This window comes from Oxyura jamaicensis, chromosome 2, assembly GCF_011077185.1.
Source record: "Oxyura jamaicensis isolate SHBP4307 breed ruddy duck chromosome 2, BPBGC_Ojam_1.0, whole genome shotgun sequence".
NCBI lineage: Eukaryota > Metazoa > Chordata > Aves > Anseriformes > Anatidae > Oxyura > Oxyura jamaicensis.
The window spans coordinates 30196560-30217320 of NC_048894.1; the positions used below are offsets into that span (position 1 = coordinate 30196560).

General features: G+C 36.5%; 1 protein-coding gene across 16 annotated transcripts in view; it reads right to left on the reverse strand.

The window, feature by feature from the left end:
• The window catches only part of DGKB (diacylglycerol kinase beta), a 377456-nt gene that overhangs the window by 339678 nt on the left and 17017 nt on the right, over positions 1 to 20761 (reverse strand). For 3 of the 16 annotated variants that reach the window (XM_035317639.1, XM_035317638.1, XM_035317624.1), the window contains exon 1: positions 19796 to 20082. The exons of 1 other annotated variant lie outside the window; for it this stretch is intronic. The gene's annotated coding sequence lies outside the window, so the exon portion shown is untranslated. Of the gene's footprint in view, positions 1 to 17063; positions 17229 to 19436; positions 19534 to 19795; positions 20089 to 20359; positions 20491 to 20520; positions 20752 to 20761 lie in introns of those variants that run through there. 12 more of the 16 variants (XM_035317637.1, XM_035317640.1, XM_035317634.1 and 9 more) reach the window with 10 other exon arrangements.

Consider the following 20761-nt stretch of genomic DNA (forward strand, 5'->3'; position numbering starts at 1 on the left):
AGGGGGTTGGAAAAAAAGGTTTCTGTGCTTAAATTATTAAGGAATTCCTCTTCAGTCAAAAAGGAAAAAAAAAAAAAAAATAGATGACACCTTGGTAACACCAGTACGTTCGTTCTTCTGTAAGTGGAATAAGCATATAATTTACTCTTCTGGACTACACTCCCACAGAGAACAGTTTCCCACACAGAACAGAAGTATCAGACAAAAGTGCTACCACTCTCCTCATAATAGCAATTACTTATTTACTGCCTCCATTAATGTATATTCTTATCTTTTATAGCAGCAACATTAATTCCAAGTGACTGTAAACCTGCATCTATTTCACTAGGACAACCTAGAAAAGTCTTTCTGCTTTCAACCTGCAATCTGTTTTGCCTTAAGTTTCTCAAATGAAGCACTGGGGTGTACACATTGCACTAGATGCATTACAAGTCAGCATGATAGAGAGCCCTGACTCAAAAATACTATATATATATATATACAGATTTATATTTTTTAAAGTCACAAAGACATTGATGAATTAGCAAAAACATGGCAACCCCACATTTCAATTCATGGAAATTAAATAAGTTTAGGTACTGATAATTTTTAACAGATGTTTTTACAAATGTTGAACATTCTTAACTGACCAAAAGTCCTCATACTATTAAGGAAAAATTACCCTGCAAGGTGATATCATACATTTGAGGCAGGAAAGATGCTATTTATTTTTACGTATTAGTATGAGTAAAGTTTCTTATTATTGCATTGTAGTTGAGAGGAAAATGTCCTTTCAAGAGCAATTTTTACACAGAAATATTAAATAATAAGCTCACTCTACAGGAAGAACTGTAACAACTTTTGCAGTTAAAAGACTACTTCAAAAACATTTCTTCACAGAGACTCTAATCCTTTTAAAATGTTTTCTTTTGCAAAGTTTACAATCCTACAATTTAACTTTTTCAGTTATCAATGTAAATGGAAAAAAAAAATCAGTTTGAGATACCTTTGTTTCAGTCAGTATGCTTTCAGATAGTGGGCCTACAGTATTTATATGGGTAAATTTTAAATATTAAAATATTGGCCCTATAGAATTTCTACATCATCCTGCAATTGAAAAACCAATGCTCTGCTTAGTTTTCTATTAACAGAGAGAAACAATGAAGAAAAACACCTGGTTATTTATGATGAGGCACAGGATTGTTAAGACATTTTTTTCCTTCGTTATTTGGCAAAATTTTTATCCTATTAAGATAGGATTGCATAGATCAGATTATATCAAGTCAGCAACCACTGAAGTATGTCTTACTCCATCTACCTATAAAAAGTTCCCAATCAAGATTTGGTTGTTTTATGAAAAGACTACATATGAAATATATATGTAAATGCTTTTTTTTTTGTCCAAAATAAAAAAGGACTTTTTTTGATTTTTTTCCCCATATCGTTCCATCCTGAACTGATCCATAAGTTTCAAATTAAGAGATTTTCAAAAGTCCTTTGAGTGTTCTACCCTTATCAATAGGCACTGATTTTTCATGATCTTTTCCCATGATCTACCCATGTGTAAAACTCTCTTTCATCACGTATGGAATGTGTGAGTTTTAAGAACCATTAGGTTAATAGAAAAAGTAGCATTTAACTTAATTAAATGGTTTGTTATTTATGAGACATTCCTTTTACTTGTTCTATACTAAAACACACAACTAAACTGTATGAACACATACAGTAGAAGCCTAAAAAATTTGTTCCACTTAAACCCTTTCTTTAATCACCAGAATACCAGAGTTATGTGACCTGTAAGTCACTCAGTTTACTAAGGTCATCTTATTTTGGTGTAACTTACAAAAAAAAAAAAAAAAAAAAAAAAAAGAGAGAGAGAGAGAGAGACATACTTCAATTTGCTATTGAAATCTGTTCCATGATGAACTCTTTTTAGAAAGACTGTATTCTAAATGCTAAAGTTATACTTATTGATGACATGGAATTTTATCTTCTCAGAACATTCACAAAAAAACAAACAAACAAACAAAAAAAACACTAAAAGCTCATAAACCTCCATACTCAAAAGGATAAAATGCACTTAAACTTATAAACCAGTTCATTTTCAGTGGATATTCACAGAAGTGTTTTTGCTGTAACTGACTAGCTTTTATAATGAGTTCATTTTGTTTTGCTGATACCTGCAATAAGCCAAAAGATGGTTACCCTTATTATTTAAGGCAACCAAGTGTTCTTTTACTCATGAACAAAGAATAACCACTATCTACAAGAAAAAAATAAACCACAAAGAACAGTCATCCATAACAGTCATGTACATCCATGCAAGACTTTGATTCAAAATGACAGATACTATTGCTTAGTACTAGGACTTTACAGCTTAGACTGTGCAGACAGAAACCCCTGACCTCAGGTGAACTGTGCAAGGGGGACTACACAGACAGGGCACTGTGCTGCTTTCTTGACCCAAGTGCCTACCCTGAGGTGTCCAACACTGCTTAAGCACACTCTTTGTTTTTCTGCTTGATCTTTACATGTTGACTTCACCAATAAAAGAAATGAGAAATGAAATATCTGAGTTGAAAGAGACCCAACAGGATCATTGAGTCCAATTCCTGAGCCCCCAGAGGACCACTCAATAAATAAATAAAAACCAGATCATGCATCTGAGAATATTGTCCAAACACTTCTTGAGCTCTGGAAGGCTCAAAGCCATGATTGAGCCCCATGCCCCAGGGATCCAGTTCCGGTGCTCAACCACTCTCTCAGTGAAGAATCTTTTCCTGAAATCCAGTCTGAACCTCCCCTTTCACAGCTTCAATCTGTTCCCTCAGGTAGTATCGCTGGTCAACAGAGAGCAGAGCTCAGCGTCCGCGTCCACTCCCCTCGTGAGGAAGCTGCAGGTTGCCATGAGGCCTCTTCTCAATATCCTCTTCTCCAGGCTGAACAATCCAGGTAACCTCAGCCACTCCTCTAGATGTGTCTTCCCCTCTAGATCCTTTACCATCTTTGTTGCCCTCCTTTGGACGCTCTAACAGTTTTATATCTTTCTTATACAGTGGCACCCAAAACTGCACACTCAAGGAGAGGCCGCACTAGCACAGAGTAGAGTGGGACAATCCCTTCCCTTGACTGGCTAGCTATGCCATTTGATGGACCATCCTTGATGAACCATCAAATGCTAAGGAACTACTAATTCTGTTATTATTATTGTGTGTTTGTGTTACAAAAGCACAAACTTTTACTAGGATTGACTGTATCAGTGGCAGTACTATATAAACAAGTGACAGTCCTGCCTACTTCTACAGAGTAAAAAAAAAAAAAAAAAAAAAAAAAAAAAAAAACAGAAAGACATATATACCCTTTTACAGAAAGTACAGAATTGAAATTGCTAAAAATGAATATACATCTAGTGCTGAATTTTATAACTGGCTAGATCTCATCTGGCATTAATTATTGCATTTTAAATTCACTAGACACACTGAAACATTTGTTCTCAAATAATTATCTCACTATCACATGGGAGGTGTGTGGAAAAGTCGGGAACTGAACTGAGATCTGTAACTGGAGATATTTAAACACACGAACAGTGTTAATTTATGTATGTCAATAAAAGTTCTATTTCTTAACAGCTTTATTTTTGTCTATGTTTGAACTGTTAAGTTTAAGTGTAAATGCCTAAAAAAGGTATATGATAACTTAGAATAAAGATATATTAGAAAAGTAATCGTTTAAATTTAATTACCCAAACCACAAAGCCTGTCTGTGTCACATACAACTACCTTTAGTTAATACTCCACTAATTAAAACAAGAAGTAGTTCACAGTATTGCTGGGGAAACATTATCACTTACGGATTTAACTACACATAGCTCCTAATGTCATCATTCTGGAAATCTGTGGCTGTTTCTAAATTACTTGAGCATGTGTGCTGTGGCTTGCCCCAGCGTCCTGGTTTTCCATTCAACCGTGCTGCAGACTTGGTTGGAAAATGTCCCACCCTATTCCAGAAGCTCCAGTCCTCTTCTACAGAGCTGAGCTAAACCGAAGTCCAAGTTCTACCCAAAATGATGCCGGCAAGAGGTGCCCACACCCTGAGCCTACAATCAAAAGACCAAACAAGCTCCTAATGTACCAACCGATTTGTTCCAGTAAAAACACCCTAAATAAAAGGAAGACAGAGAATCTGAGCCATCTGCCTTATGGTACAAATCCAATACATATCACCTACTCCTGGGTCTTAATTGTTTTCTCTTTCCTCTCTGGCGTATACCTTAAGCTGGTTAAAGGAAAAATAAGATAAAATAATGATGCTACAGCTACCTGGAATACAAACTGCAAGATGCTAAACACTGTGTTTGCAGAACCACATGAGAATTTTCTGCACATAGACTCACACAGATTTTGGCTTTTCAGATATGCAAAACAAATTATTAAGCAAGATATCATTAGACATTTCTAATGTTTATTAGTAGCTTCCACTCTTCAAGGTTCCCAGGCACCAAACTAGATTTAGCTTACATGTCTTAAATTGGCATGACTAAAATAAGAAAGTTATTTCTTTTGGCATCCCAAAAGAAAGAAAAACATAGAATGAATATACCTATGAAATCCATTGCAAAAGTATCCTGTTGTTAATAATATGAGAAAATTTTTGTTCCCTATTTTTACTTTTCTTCAGGATAATTATACAGAACATTACTATATTGCCAATATCCTGGAAACCTACCTATAATAAAGTTCAGAATCCTGAACCTATACATTTCTGTATAGATACATTTAAATATATAGGTCAACGTTTATTTTTCAGATTATTCTGATGAAAATAACCATTTTTTTACATATCTTTCCCTTATTTTATTTATTCATGAAATTTATCTAGCCTTTTAAACAACAGGTGTCACCAATAATGGCAGCCAATCTCTTACAGTACTGTTGCTTCATTAACTACCAAGACAAATTTGATACAGATGACTAATATACAAGATACATAAGTCATCTTTCTGGTTCACAAGTAATCAGTGCAAGTATCTCCATTGTGATATCTATACAACATTCAATTATTTTATGGCCTTAACATTTATACATATTCATATTGTTTATTGAAACTTTGAAGGCTAACACAAAATACATATTTTCCTGCCAGAAATTTCAAAGGGAGATCTATCATCATTCCAGATAACACTCTCTTTATTGATCTTTACAGTTACGGATGTACAAAGTTTTCCTGAATACTTGAAGCAGTTAATGCAATAACAACAGTCTCCAAATACTCTAAAAGCCCCAAAATACTTGTCTTAAAATAGCAAGCTTTGCTTATTTGGCAAAGTGGAGGGAGTTATGCATATTTTCAAATATATAAAAACTTGCAAAAACACGTCTTCTATTTTATGGGACATCATGATTGCTCCATTTGTGGTAAATTTGCCCTGGGACATAACATTTTACAATGAAAATTGCATTACAATGGCCCACATTGTGCCATCTGTTTTAAGAAGAACTCTCTAGGGACTTTATGGAGAGCAGTCTTAAAAAAAATAAATGGAACAACATGTCCCGGAGTACTTTTTACCTAGCTTTAATACCCTTGAGTAAAAAGATTTTGCAACACTTAGCAAGCTGTAGCCTTACCGGTAAGGTATCCCCTTAATCTTTTTTTTTTTTTTTTTTTTTTTTTTTTTCCCCCTCACTGAAATGCACGTGGTAGATAGACTGACAGGTACGCATGGAACCATGGCCTCAGAGGCAGACAAGGATGTCCACAGCCACATGGGGAATCCCAGCTGTTCCAGGAGATGAGTCCTGCTAGCTCCCTTCCCTTCCCCTCATGCCTCCATCAGTGACGGCACCATACCACAGGTACCCACACATTTGTGGCAGCAGATGAGCAGCCAACAGCATTATCAATATTAGCAAACAAACAGGCATGGGAGCACAGGCCTAAAAAACTGGGTTCTGACAGTCTAATATTACCCTCATGTTTGGCCAGTGCTATCTCAGTACTTTCATGGGATAGATACATGGTAAACAGTGCTGGTATCACAGCCTCAGTGGGTTACATTTGATGCATTTTATCTGCTCTACAGAACATCACAAAAGGAAGGAAATATTTTCATGTCTTGTTACTGCTTACTCTCTGTTAAAAAAACTTCTGACACAAAACGCAGCTCTAAACTTTAATGCCATGAAATCAGCACAAATTTCTGTAAAACACCAAAGTAATCAAAAAATTCTGATTTAAGACCAAAACAAATATTTTCTATTAAGAGGCACAATATCCTTATTCACCAGAACTATTATTTTACAGTATCACAGAGGAACAGAGGAACATCCACAGAAGTCCCCTGGTGAAGTGAAATGAAATCCTTTCCAAAAGAATAACAACTGTCTGTATCAGTACAACTTCAAATTATCTCATGTCTGACATAACTATGACAAAAGCTTCCCTTAGCTTCATTAAACAGTTATTGTTTATGAATTCCAGTGTTTTCATAGCATTACCAATGGTCTTAGAACAATAGTATTATTTGTCCTACAGTCTAGTTCAAAGGAACCATATCCTTTTACAGTCATCCCAACAGAAAGAAGTAACATAGCCACTTGACAATAAGAGCATTATAACAAAACTTCAATTTTCAAATTTACCAGTTCCATAAGTTGCTTCAATTAGTTAATTTAATTGCTTCAATTAGTTGCTTCAATAGTTAATTTAATTGCTTCAATTAGTTGCTTCAATAGTTAATTTAAAAATACATAAAGGACATATTTAATCCAATGCCCACCCTCTATGCATCATACATAGATTTAACGGGTTTTGCAACACACTTTTTACTTTGTTTTATAACAACGAGGTAGGTAGCATCTTTTTCATACTTGGAAATACTTTAGCCGTGCAGATGACATCTCTGTCAGTATAGGTCCAAACTGAAATATAAATAGTAAAACAGTAACATGCAAGATACCATTAAAAAATCTGTGATATAAATACACAGCAATTCCAACACCAACATGAAGTCATATCTCTTACAATTCTCAAGCACTCACCACAGCATTTTGTTCCTCCTTGAAGTTACCAAGTGCTTAGTTTATTCCCATAAACAAAAAACCTCCTTGATCTACCCTTTCCATAACCACAGCACATTGCCTCATTTGCAGACTGAGAACAGTCTTGGCTCCTGTCAGCCTTGGGGAGGAACATGCCCACCTTGAATCTTGGTCCTTCTCCTCCCTTTTTTGGTCCTTCTCCTCCTTTTGTTTTTGCCTCTGCAGCACAAGAGGACCAAGCAGCAAATGCTCTGTTTACACAGGATGTGGTCACAGGACTTCTATTCAGGTCAACAGCTTCTCAAAAAAAATAAAATAAAATAAAATAAAATAAATTACAGCATTTCCATGATGTCTCAAACCCACAGAACTAATAACCTCTGTTCTTCTACCTACCAGGAAAATGATTCTAAACATCTCTCACATGAGGAGGAGAAGGAAAAAAAAAAAAAAAAAAAAAGTAACAGATTTTATTTGATTGTGTGTGGTTTATTCCTACCAACTTTTTCTGCTGCTTTGCTCTGGCAGTCAATCTGTTGTCTGCTCTCACAAACCGTCTTTACCAGTAGCACTCTGTCTCTCTGAAGAAGCAATCCTCACAGACTGTAATTTCCACAGAATAATAGAGTTTACATCTTCATCTAAAAAGCAAAGAATCACTCAACTCTGAGCATCTTTGCCTAGAACTTGCTCACTGTTAAACAAAACTGAGATTTTAACCCTAATTCTTGGTAAGCACAAGTAGAGATTGACTTTTTGCATACCACCATCTGCTGCAATCACCCCAAGTAGAAATACTTTGAAACAGAAATGCACTCAAAATGGTGTGAAATATACAAGCAAATCAAATACGACTGTGCCTATGATGGTGAAGGGGAAGCCCCTACCTTCTCTTTAAGACCATTAAGTATTCAATTAGGAAAGTAGAGACTTTTTTTTTTTTTTTTTTTTTTCCTCCTTCACTTGCTATACACATCATTTCTCCACACCTGAAGAAGGAACACAGGATTTCTAATCATCCAGTTACCCCTGCTGCAGTTGCTCCCACTGCAGTTACCAATGGCTATAGTAACTCCTATCAGAGACAGAGATCAACCCCAGGAGTTCCAACTTTTGGGCTTTTGATCCCTGGACTGCATTATCAACACCCAGTAGAAGAGACTCAGCAGGAACAGCCCACGGACATTGAAAGTGAAGGAGGCATCAGCAGAGATTTAAAACAAACAAACAAAAAGGCTGCAGCAGCAGCAATCAGGAGGATGTAAGACAAGAGCTATAAGGAAGACATGAAAGTGCCTGCATGTTCTTTCTGTGCACCTGCTATTATCTAGATTGTAGTGCAACCGTAATGCAAAAGTATTTTGGGGAAACTTCAGAGAAAATAAATGTGTTAAATTTCGCCAAGAAAATATCCAGAATGATCGAAGACACAACTGAATAGTCAGTGTTATGATGCAACCATTTTATAATATACATCATTATTTCTTCAGAACTTTGAGATATAGGAAACATTGCCCAATCTACCTAATTGTGTTCAGAATAAGAAAACTTGAAAAGAGAAGTAACTGCAGCCAGACAGCATCAGCCTACCTCATTTTCTATTCACTTCCCTTATCACATTCACCTTTGAAAGTTCAGATTCATAGAATAACATGCTATTGTCTGATAGGGTTTAGTATTCATAAATTTTACTAGGCCAGAACACTTCAGCGTATTAAATACATACCTTGCTGAGTTAAAATTGTCTGGATTCCTTTGTAATGTAAATTCTTAGACTCATACTAGCATGCTAGGTGTACAGGAAATCTCATTAGCTCAGACTGCCTATAAGGAATGGACAATGTTTCACTTAGATTAATATAGCATTTCACAGAACTGTAACTCCTGCTAAAAGAATTAAAGAAATGATGTAACACAAGGCTACAGGGATATATACTTTATGAATTATGTTTTTAAATAATAGTGTTTATAAATAATAATGATGGGTAGGTCATACAGAATAATTTATGGGAATTGTATTTTTTCAACTAAGTGTGATCACTAATTTCACAGTATAATTCTTGGAAACAGACTCCCAGTAAAAATAGTCACATTTAAAAATTAAAACATAATATTCTTCCCATCTACTCCAATATTTCAATTTAAAATAGCAGACCTTAAAATACGACATTAACTGCTTTTCTTAGGTATTTTCACAGATGAGCACAAAAGGCATACAAATCTAACCAAAGAATTATGGTTTATTCTAAACAAAAATTATCTCAGTATCTTTACCTTCTTTCATCTTGCCACATTAGTGTTCTAATGTCTTGGTCTTCTCTTATAAATCTTTATTATTATTATTATTATTTTTAAATTTTAGATGGCCAGGAGAAATTATGTGGCTTGTGGTAAGGGTGTACAAAATTGATGGTCATTGAACCCACCTAAATAAAACATCTATGGCACGGTTTCCTAAGGTTGTAAATGACCAGACACAATGGTCCATGTGATCCATTCCAGTTTCATGTTCCACTTCTATATTAGTCAATTAAAAGAGGGTGAATATGGTGACTTTTTTTTTTTTTTTTTTTTTTTTAATATTACAATATACAGTCAATTATTTAGTTATACGTGTGGACACACACACACAGAGTACCATTTACTTACAAACTCCACTTCTGTTGAGCATATGATCTAGATAAAAATAACACTTCTGTCAAGGTTTGGACTTCATCCAGAACTAACGTGATCCCAGTTCGAGTTAGTCACTTGAACTGTTTCTCTAAATACCCCCTTAAAACTAAACTTGTAAATAATTAAATTGGAATAGATATCTTCTGAGGGCTTCTGATTTAACCATGACCAGAACATACTATGAATGTTTGCTGGCATATTCAACATGAGGTCAGAAAGATATGGAAAATATACTCCTACTTAGATATACACATCTGTGTTATAAATTTACAAAGTTAAGCTATTTAAGTATTGTACAGCAAAAAGTTAATTACTTTATCTTTTTTAATTATTTTTTAATTTAATTTTTATTTAGGTTATGATTAGAAGGCTAGAAGAGATAGAAAAAGGAAAAAAAATCTAATATTTTCAAAAGAGTATTTACAACATTTTTAATTCTAATAATTCTTTAAATGTTTACACAAGAGATGCTCTTCATTACTTATAAAGTTTATATTTTAAATAATTTTACATTAACTATGTATTTTACTCACAAAAAAAAAAAAAGTGTTTATTTCAAATGGATGATCAAAATATGCTTCTATCTTCTTCTATTCATATCAATAAATATCACATAGCTGTCGCATCAAAGTAAAATAAATGACAATCCTATACATCACTTCAAAACACACAACACATACTATACAGTGTTTAAGGCTAGACATGGGAAAAGATGTAGAGAGTTGAAACAGGATTTAAGTATAAGAGACACTAAATTCCCTAATAGCCTAACTCTCCCTTCTGCTACTTGCTAATGCTAGCTAGATTCCACTTTCTGAAGAAAATGCCTCATATTCTTCGGCATATATAAAGTAAGAGAGGAGGGGCACAATCCTAGCTGTATGCTTAAAGTGATGTGCAGTGAGCTCATCACTGATGAGTTATATCTCAGAAATGAAATTTTGTAAGTATAATCAGAAGCATCAAGTTTGTGCTCACCAGCATTCAAAAAAGTGTTCAGAAAGGACTAGAGAATAAAACAAGTTATTCCATTGTATAGATCCCTGGTACACTTGCATTTTCAGTAACAGAGTTTTGAATTGATTACAGTAGAACTGGAGAAAGAGAAAGACAAGAAGACAGAGCAACTTGCTGATAAGGGATGAAAGACTATAATAGAAATCTTCCAGCTTCAAAAAGAAGCAATTGGATATGTCAGAGATCTGTGAAGTAATGAATGTATACAGAACACTGGAGACCGGTGGAACACTGTGGGTCCTTAGCCTATTCTTATGTTTCCTTGATAACTGCTGTTAGAAGACAGCATACTATGGACAGACAGCTAGTCTGATCCAGTAAAGCTATCCTTTTGCTTCTAAGGAGAAGAAAGATGAAAAATGATCCCATTTTCCTGACCTTGTAATAGTGCCTTGACTTGATATGGATAAGTATAAGCCATAAAGTTTAAGGACAATGTGCAGAACATTATTCCCCAAAAATAAAAAGTCCAGACAAAATCAGTTAACAGTGATAGAATAGTCTCTAAAAAAAAAAAAAATAAATAAATAAAAAAATAAAAAAAAATATCCACAGCTTACCTCACTCTGTAATGCAGTTATCTCCTTACCATATATACAATATCTGCTTCCCGTAAACACTGGGGCATATAAACAACAGGTTTTACTGGCAACATATATAACTTTGAAAAATAACTGCATAGAAATCCAGTAATAAATGAATAGAAAAAAAAAAATCTTTTAAATTCTAACTGTTTATGTAGTCATTTACTGAATCCCACTGAAATGACACAAAGAATGGAATCTACACCAGCAACTCTCCAGGAAAAAATCTATCTATTGCATATGATTCTTCTCCACAAAAAGCTTAGCAATGTGTCTTCACTTTGTGTTGTTTACATGCATTTGGAGGTATTTAAGGGTATTAAGGAACATTTCAAGTATTAATACATGATGGGTATGTTAACATGAACTGTCTTTCTTTCTTTTCCCTTCAATTCCATTAGGTTACCCTAAAAAGAAATATTCAGTGAAATTTGTGTTAAATCTGAAGAAGCAATGACAACAGTCTTTCCTCTCATCTTCAATTATGAACTAGTATCTTCCCTTCTCCAGCATTCACAGGTTGAAAGACATCATCACAGCAGTTCTGGCTTCAGTTGCTCGATTCTGACCACTTTAAAATCTCTCCTAACTTTGTGCATTGCACAAGGAATTAATCTTTAAGTGGCTTTGCCATTCCTTTCATATCCATAAAATATTTTAATGAAAGTAGTAGACAATGTTTTTAAATGTTCAAGACATGTATGTTCTAAAGAAAAAGTAGACATGCATGTTCTATACATTGAGGTTTTGAATCTGAGTGTCAATGTATCTCCCAGGGAGAACTGGGATTCCATTAGCTTGAACAGGATGAAAATCAGTTTTGATCTGAAAATGAGCTTCACATGGTATTCAAATTCATGTGTTACTAACAAGCATGGTAATCAAAGTACATGTGAATATTAAAATACAAAGTTCAGCAAGTATAGAAGACCTTCATATTGAGATATGCATGCAAGCATTCCTAGAGAGAAACTGCAATTCAGTCCTCCATGGGTTAATAATTCACTCATAGTAAGAGATGGCACCTGCTCTGCCAAAGACAGATTTGCATTTCCAAAGAATCAGAGCAGTAAACAAGACAAGGGGAGGAGCACTGAAACTTTTCCTGAATAAATTAAAGATTAACAATCTCTGAGGGGGAAAGATGAAGCATTTGAATCTGAATGAGCAAACTGTGAAACATGCCAAGAAATATGTACAAAAATTGGCAAACTTTGCCTACTTGTGATGCTCTCCAGTGAAAGTGGCCAGGAACATAAATAATGCAAGACAACCCAGATCTTGACCTTATAGCAAATCTAAGGAGCTGTACCTTGTCAGGATACATAGAAGATTTAGATCTGATTTTAGTACAAATAAACAAAACACGAATGTCTTTATATCCTGTAATTCTCATCTTTATAAATCCAAGCTTCACAGTAGTTTTGTAAATAAAAGTTTTTATTTCATTTTACCGGAAGATAGTAGGTGAATTAGGGATGAATTACAGAAGTTTTCAAGGTTTCTTGATTATGACATCATTATTTAATTCCCTTTGTAGTGGCTATCCTTTTAGCTAGGGTCCTGGATTAATCACTCAATTCCCGTCTTAATACACCACTATATCAGGATACAGAAAGGATAATAGATTATATCTTCCTTTAGCTGGAGAGCATTTTGAGAGCTAGTGATATAGGGTCTGAAATGAAACAGCTTTGCTGAATGACCAAAGTTGACAGAAAAGCACTCTGAAGCAATCTAAGTTCAGAGCTAAACTCTGAAGGAGTGCCTTTCAAATATACAAACTATTTTATCAGGTTTATATATTCTTATTAGTTTCCTCTACATTTTTATGCTCATTAAACTGTGCTGAAACAGGACTGGATGTGTTACTGTTATTGGGAAGGGTACATTTGTGTGATTCTACAAATTCTCCTGTCATAGACAGATGATCTACCCTGACCTCATGGCTCATCAGACCTGAATAAGAATGCACAGAAATCCTTACTAGAGACTTGAATTTCCTCTTCTTCATTAGAGCTGCAACTGGAAGTCAGAACTGGACCATCCATCAAGATTATTTTTCTCAGCACCAACAGAGACAAGTAAAAATCTCTGGTACACTGTGTAACGTAAGACAGAAAAATATCTTGATCACTCAAGTAATCTCACAAGCTTTTTTAATAGTTTGTGGATGCCTATATTATTTATAGGAAACAGTCTTTGACAGAACATAAAGCTTTTCTAAAAGTCATTATTTTGAATTCACAAAGGAAAAAAAATCATAACTAAATATGGTATTTTACTCCATGAAGAACAAAAACCATCCACTCAGTATTTTAAAATTACAGAGGAAGTAAACATATATTCTTATCAGAGTATCTTCTGTGATTAACAGCAATTGTTCTTCAAAACTGAGAAGTTTCCGCAGGTTTCCTCCAGTCATTCTACTTTTAGGAAGAAATGGTTGTATCAACGGAGCTAAGTCTAGCAAGGGCCAGTACAAAGTTTTCTCCTTCTGTTCTATAAAAGATCACATTGCTTAGAAGGTTTGAATTCCTTGACCCAAAAGCCATAATGCCGTTTAAACACAGATCTTTTAATAAGCACTTTAAAAGTCACAAAAGGCAAAATGGCCCACTGTCCCTCCTGAGCAGGTCATTGGAGTACCATACCATTAAAATATACAACAGCATATGAAGTCCAGGTCACTGTTGTATTATTTTTTCAATTTATGTGACATGCAGAGCAAAGCATAACTAAATGCCTGAGCAAGTCTTCTCAGTTTCATAGTAAATCAGGACTTTTCAGGAAGCAATATAGCTTTATTTTCCATAAAAAAGGAGTTATTGGAATATTTTATATCAATAAGGAATTAATACAATGACTTTTTGATGAAAGCAAGCTATAGACAAGTTTTTAGGGCATAGAGAAAAAATGAAATACTCAAAAGTACTTTTTTACTTAGATATATGTTAAAAATAGGTATAAAAGTTTGATATTTAACTTCTGGGATATAGCCCCTTCTAAGCAACTGCTTTTTGCAAGACTATTTTACTTTGTGTTTATTTTCAGTAATGCACAGAGAAGATTTGATACATCCGTAGGATTTCAAATCCCCCTTGTGTTTCTCTTTCTAGCTGAGAAGGTACCCAAGGGTGCAATTTATCTCACCCAAAGCTGGATGCCTTAAAATTAAACCTTAAACTGTGAAATCACTATCCTAGGCAGGCTTTATAATGAATTGAGAGACCTGGATACATCCAGAATGTACTTCAACTGACCTATATTGGATGCTTATCATAAAATTAGACTTTTCCTCAGCAGGTGCTTTTGTCTTTCCATCAGGAATAATAGGAGAGACAGGAGGTTACTTAGATACTGAACATAGGACAGACTAGTCACATTTATGTATATTTTGAACATTAACAAAACTTAACTCTAATGATAAATAGATTACCATAACTATTCTATTCAAAATATGAAGAAACTACCAATGTAAAAATCTTTAGTAAAATATTCTAGGACTATAAGGAAGCATCATCCAAGCTATCTGAAAGAGATTTCAAACTTTAAATTTCTTTTTTTTTTTTTTTTTTTTCCTGCATAGAATTTGCTAGCTTCTTCCAAGTGTTCCAAACATTCATTCAAGCAACATGAGAAAATCCACAATTAAAGTGGCCAAATGCAGGGAGAAAACAAACAAACAAAAAAATCCTCTTGATTCTTGGGATGTCATGGTTCATACTGTTTATGTCTAACCCATAGCCTCTACATGCCAGATTTACAGGACACCACTTTTACTTTCAGAAGAGACAAGAAAGCATGTTGATTTCACATCATCTGTGTTTCTTTCAAGTTTGAACCAATGTAAACATTGGAAATGTCCACCTAGATAGAAATTTAGACCAAGAAGAACTAATTTGACTAGTTGCTTTTCCTTTATGCAGCATAATTTAGAAGACGGGGAAGAAAAAAAAAAAAAAAAAAAAAGTTTCCATTATTTGTGTGACTTCCCCAGTTCTCTAAATAAACGACTGCTACATTTCAATGCCTCATTATTTCCCAGAAGGCAACTCAAAAGGAAAGGGAAGCCAAATTTCACAGCAGAAAACTCATAGTTTGATGCACTCCATACAACATAAACTTTTGTGAGAACTGCACTACAGGTCTGTTGGGATTCTCCTTGTCCTACTGTAAGGACTGGGGAGTGAACTACTTATTACTACTACTGCTGTTGAGCACTGGACATCACACTGAACACATAGTGTGAAATTGTGATAGTTTGTTGTTTTTTTTTTTCTCCCACTAAGTAATCAAAATGTAGCTGAGAATCAAACTTAAAAAAATAATAACAATCATGGAACTTATATTAATTAAAGATTTCTGACAGCATACATAGAAGTTCCATTCTTGAAAATAAAAATATTTCAAAAAGAGTAAAAAAGTACCTACATATCATTTTATTCATAGTTTATTATAGTAAATAACAAATATTATCTAAAAATAAAAAGTTAATCTGTCCCAGCAATTAGAAACCTAATTAGTAACATTAAACTGACAAATGCATTTGTACATTTGCGTTCATTTTTTTAATTTTTATTTTTCAATGGTGTAGTGCAGTACAATTGTGTCAGAGTTGGGCATTTTGATTCCAAACTGGTATTAAGGGTTGGACAAGAAGTAATTAAACAGCCTCAAAATACTTACCTGTGTTACGTTTTCAGACCTGTGGCAAACAAAATAAAACTATATTCCCTCAGGGCTAAACTTCTGCAATCATTATTCAGAATAAATAAATAAATATCTTCAGAAAAAAAATAAAAAGGAAATATGTTCTAGATTGCATAAAGTTGTTTTACTGTTTTTTTTTGGGACAAAATTTATCCTAATTTTAAAAATAAATAGCTAAAAAAATAATAAAGTGTTTCTCTACCTGCCAAATTGGCCTAAATTTCTATTCATAGTAAAAGATCATTTCTATTCAAGTAAAAGCATTAGTGTGATGAAAGATAGGTCAGGTTGACAAACTGATGGTATCAGTCAATTTGTACTGAAGCTGAAGTTTGTAACTTTTTTCACACTCATAGACATATTAAATACAATTACAAACATCTAATCCTTTTAACTGAGACCCAGAATGTCACTTACTCTTCCCTCTAGCATGATGAATTAGCTGGTCCAGCTATAGAACAAGTCTCCAAATGACAAAAAAGTTAATAAAATATGGTTATGAGAAACCACACTTATGGACAAATAATTGCCCTAAGTCTACTATTACTGTTATTAATTATTTTGTAAGTGGTACAGAAGACAATGGGAAACTTACCACAAATTATTTATGCAGAATTATTCCCACAGATTTTTAAATTTTATTTTCATTTTCTACTTTTTTTTTTTTTTTTTTTTTTTTAACCTCTTACACCAGCTACTATTGATTAAATTGGATATGTAATGTTATAATTCCTACAGAATAACATTTCAAACTAATTCTGCACAGGAAAAAAAAATTTTTTTTTTTTGTTTAAAAAAAAAAAAAAAAAGATCCAAAGCATACCTGGTACCTTCTATTGATTTACTTTTTGTTTGAGTGTAATGCAAAACTCAATTGGCAACTCCTGTAATAAGCTGCAAATTTTACTTGATAGTGACAACAGGTAGAGAACTGGAATCAGTTCTAATGTATTTCAGGAAGCCAGGATACTGTTCTTCAACAGCATTGCGCTCACTCTGTCTTCCAGATTTCACATCATAACTTTAAAATAAATATAGATGTCTTTCTAACTACCTTCGTTCCAGAGGTGAAGCCTAGTTGAAATACTTTTGCTCCTGGCCACCAAACTACAAAGCGAGAGCTGCTCTTTCTGTTTTGCTCAATCTTCTGATTGCTGTCACTCCATCTCCACACAGATGGGAATGTTTTGTCACACACTTTTCACAGCAGTCCACATCTCTTACCATGACAAGAGATGAGAATAAATACTATGAATACAGCTTTCATCACGTAAATTGCTCTTGGCAACAGAATTAACTTTCAGCAAGGAAATATCTGAAATAATTGACATTTTATAAAATCATCTAATAGTTTGGGTTGGAAGGCACCTTAAAGATCATCCAGTTTCCCCCTCTGCCCCCCCACCCCCCCTTCCCCCCCATGGGCAGGGACATCTTGCACCTGACCATGTTGCACAAAGCCCCATCCAACCTGGCCTTGGACACTTGGAGGGATGGGGCATCCACAGCTTCTCTAGCAACCTGTTCCACAGCCTCGCCACCCTCGTAGTAAAGAATTTCTTCCTAATATCTAATATAAATATACCATCTTTTAGTTTAAATCCATTCCCCCTTGTCCTACCACTGCACTCCCTGGTAAAAACTCCCTCCCCATCCTTCCTGTAGACCTCCTTTAAAAGACTCACTAGAATTGTGTATAATTGTGTATAATTGTGTGTCTAACATTTAACTTATAGATGAACTAATAAAAGTCACAACAATTCAAAGAGAATGAAACATTATATATCATCCAGATATGCTACTGATTTTATTTAATTAATTACAAAGCATAACTTAAACCCCGTACATTTCATTCTATAGGTGACTTTCACAAGAACTCGATGTTATTGTCACACAAGCATGAAGCAAAAGAAGCCCAGCCTAGCTATCCAGCTGACTGACTTTGAAGTTTTCCAGCCTTGACCTATTACTACCTGTACTCACAAATGTGCTGTATTTACATCCTGCTTTATCAGAAGCCCTCTTACATTCTCTTCATCCCTCCAGTAGTGATCTCATTCCATTGGCAAGGAGCACTACACCTGTCCCATGAAGTGTCACCTGAATTACACTTTGCTCCAGAACAGAAATGATGTAGAAACCTTATAAATAATAATAAATAAATAAAAGATATAGAGTGCTCTTCAGAACATATTAGTTTTGTTACCTTCAAACTGCACAAACTCTTCAAAAATATCTGTTCACTTATGCATTTCTACTGAACAGTATTATTTCAGTGTTTTATTCTGAGACACCTACAGGTGTTTAAAGAAAGATGATTTCAGTTTGTCAGCAACAGTTAATATACATTTCTTCTTCCTAAAAAAAACACAAGAGTGTCATTTTTCTAAACCTGAATAAAAGAAAAACTTAAGTTGTTTGCAGAGCTCTAAATTAAAGGAATGGATTTGGGCCCCATATATTTCAAATCCATAGCATAAAATATCTTACTCTGCACCCATTTCAGACTGCTGAATAATTCGTTCAGGACATTCCTGCCATGGTAAACAAGTCCTTCCACCTTGACAAGAGAATGTGGGATAACTTAAAACCCAGGAGGAAAACATTGCTTTTTATGCTCCATGTTTCCTGATGTTTGCTTTCATTCTGTGAAAGATAAATGTTTCAGGCACTCAGAAATGTTGGATTATAACTTCGGGGAGAAACAAAGAACATATTTCCTATCATTTTATCCATAAAGCATAGAACAAGCCCAGTCTTTTGGGAACGCGTATCAGATTCTTGCTATGATTTTTTTTTTTCCTGATGTATAGTGATGTTTTAATATATGCAGCAGCATTATACCACTCAAGTGCAAAGAGAAAAAATTATAACTTTGCTATATGAGGTCATTTGATCTAGGAAAAACATTTAGTGACATTTTAAAAAGACTATTTCTCCTGTGAGAATTACTGTTTTTTCTCATCCGACTGCAGTCTCTTATTTTCCATGATATATTTTAGAAGCCTATTTTATAAACTTTCAAAAATTGCATCAACTAGATAAAACTGCTTCTGAAAATTAATGAAGTTCTTCTTCCTATTTGACCACTTTTCTAAAAATTTAGTGCAAATTAACTGAAGACCCTGTAACCTTCTCGTTTAGCTAAGGAAAAATACTTATGATATATCAATCTTGTGAGAAAGCCTTTTATCCATTTCAAAAACAGCATACTCACAGTGAAAATTGTAATTGCAGGCACTCATGACAAAATAAACTGTTTTCAATAAAATAAATCAGACCAGCACTGGATTACACTAAATAAAAATAAGCTGACTGTAAACTGACTTCAAACATCCAAAAGTTTGTCGATTTGTACAGCATTTTTAATTCTTCCTAAAAGACCCTTAGACCGCCTGTCACATCACCACTGAAAGTTTCTGCACACCAGTCTTTACGGCACAAGTTTTCAGCTGCATCTTTTGTTTCACACGCTCACACTGTGCTTATCCCCACTACATGTTTCACCAGTCCCTGCTTTGAACCTAGACATCAATGACAGCCTTCTGAACGCAGTTCTCAATGAAAGCCCTAGCAGCATCTGGACATTGACCGCGCTTGAGCAAAGTGATGTAGGTCAACGAGGCAAACTGGCATTAACTAGGAACCAAAGCCATGAACCGTGACAAATTCAATATAGCCCGCTTAGCTACGACTTAACACACACAACCCCTCTCCCTTCCTCTCCCTCCCTCCCCAGTTCCGCGATTGCAACCAGTTCAGCCGCCCGGCGCCTGGCGAACTTACTGCAGTGCGATGCGGGAGGAGGGATGTGAAAGAGCCCGGGATGCGAAAGAGCCCGGCGCCCTGGACAGCCGGCTGAACCGGCCATCCAGCCGAGAGAGAGACCGCCCCCGCCGGCTGCCGCAGCCCAGCGCTGCCCGGCCCCGCGGGGCCGCCGCCGCCCTCCCCTCCGCCCGCTCCCCGCGGCGCAGCGCGGATGCCGCCAGCCTCCCTCCGCCCAGGGCCGCGAAGCCACCGCCGGGCAGCGCAGCTTTAAGCGGCCGGGAGGCAGGGAAATCTCCCACCCCTTTCTGGCAGGGCGGGCGGGGGAGGGGACAGGCGACACGCACACAAACGCACAGAAACACACACACACGCAGCCCCTCCCGCACCCGCGTAGCTGCGGTACCTGTTGGCCGGCGCTTCCGCATCCTCCGGTGATGATGCCCCGCATCCCCCAGTGACCCCACACATCCCCTGGTGATGTTCCCCTGCATCCCCCTGTGACCCCCCGCATCCCCGGCGATTCTCCCCTGCACCCCCCGGTGATGCTCCCCCGCATACCCGCATCCCCCTCCCAGCACTTACCCAAAGTTTCCCCGCTACCCCCACTCCCCGGCCGCCAGCGGCCCTCCGCGCTCGATCCGCGGCAGCGGGGCTGGCACAGCGGCCGCGCAGCCGCGGGGGCGCCGAGGGCTTGTGCGCGGCTCCCCCCGCTGCGCACCTGCGCGCCGCCCGCCCTCGCCTACCTGCGGCCCGGGGGGGATCCCCCGCAGGTGCGCGGTACTGCGCTTCCCGGGGCCGGAGGGGCGCAGAAGGGCCGGGAGAGGATGCTCCCCCCCCGCCGTCGCTGCAGACGCTGTCCCCCCGGTAAAGCCGGCCAGGCTCCACGTCCCGGAGCCTCCAGAGCCGCCGTTTGGCCGTCCCCGCTGAGGGACCTGCAGGAATGTCACGGCACCGAAATGAAGCCCCGTTCTACTCCCGCCCCCC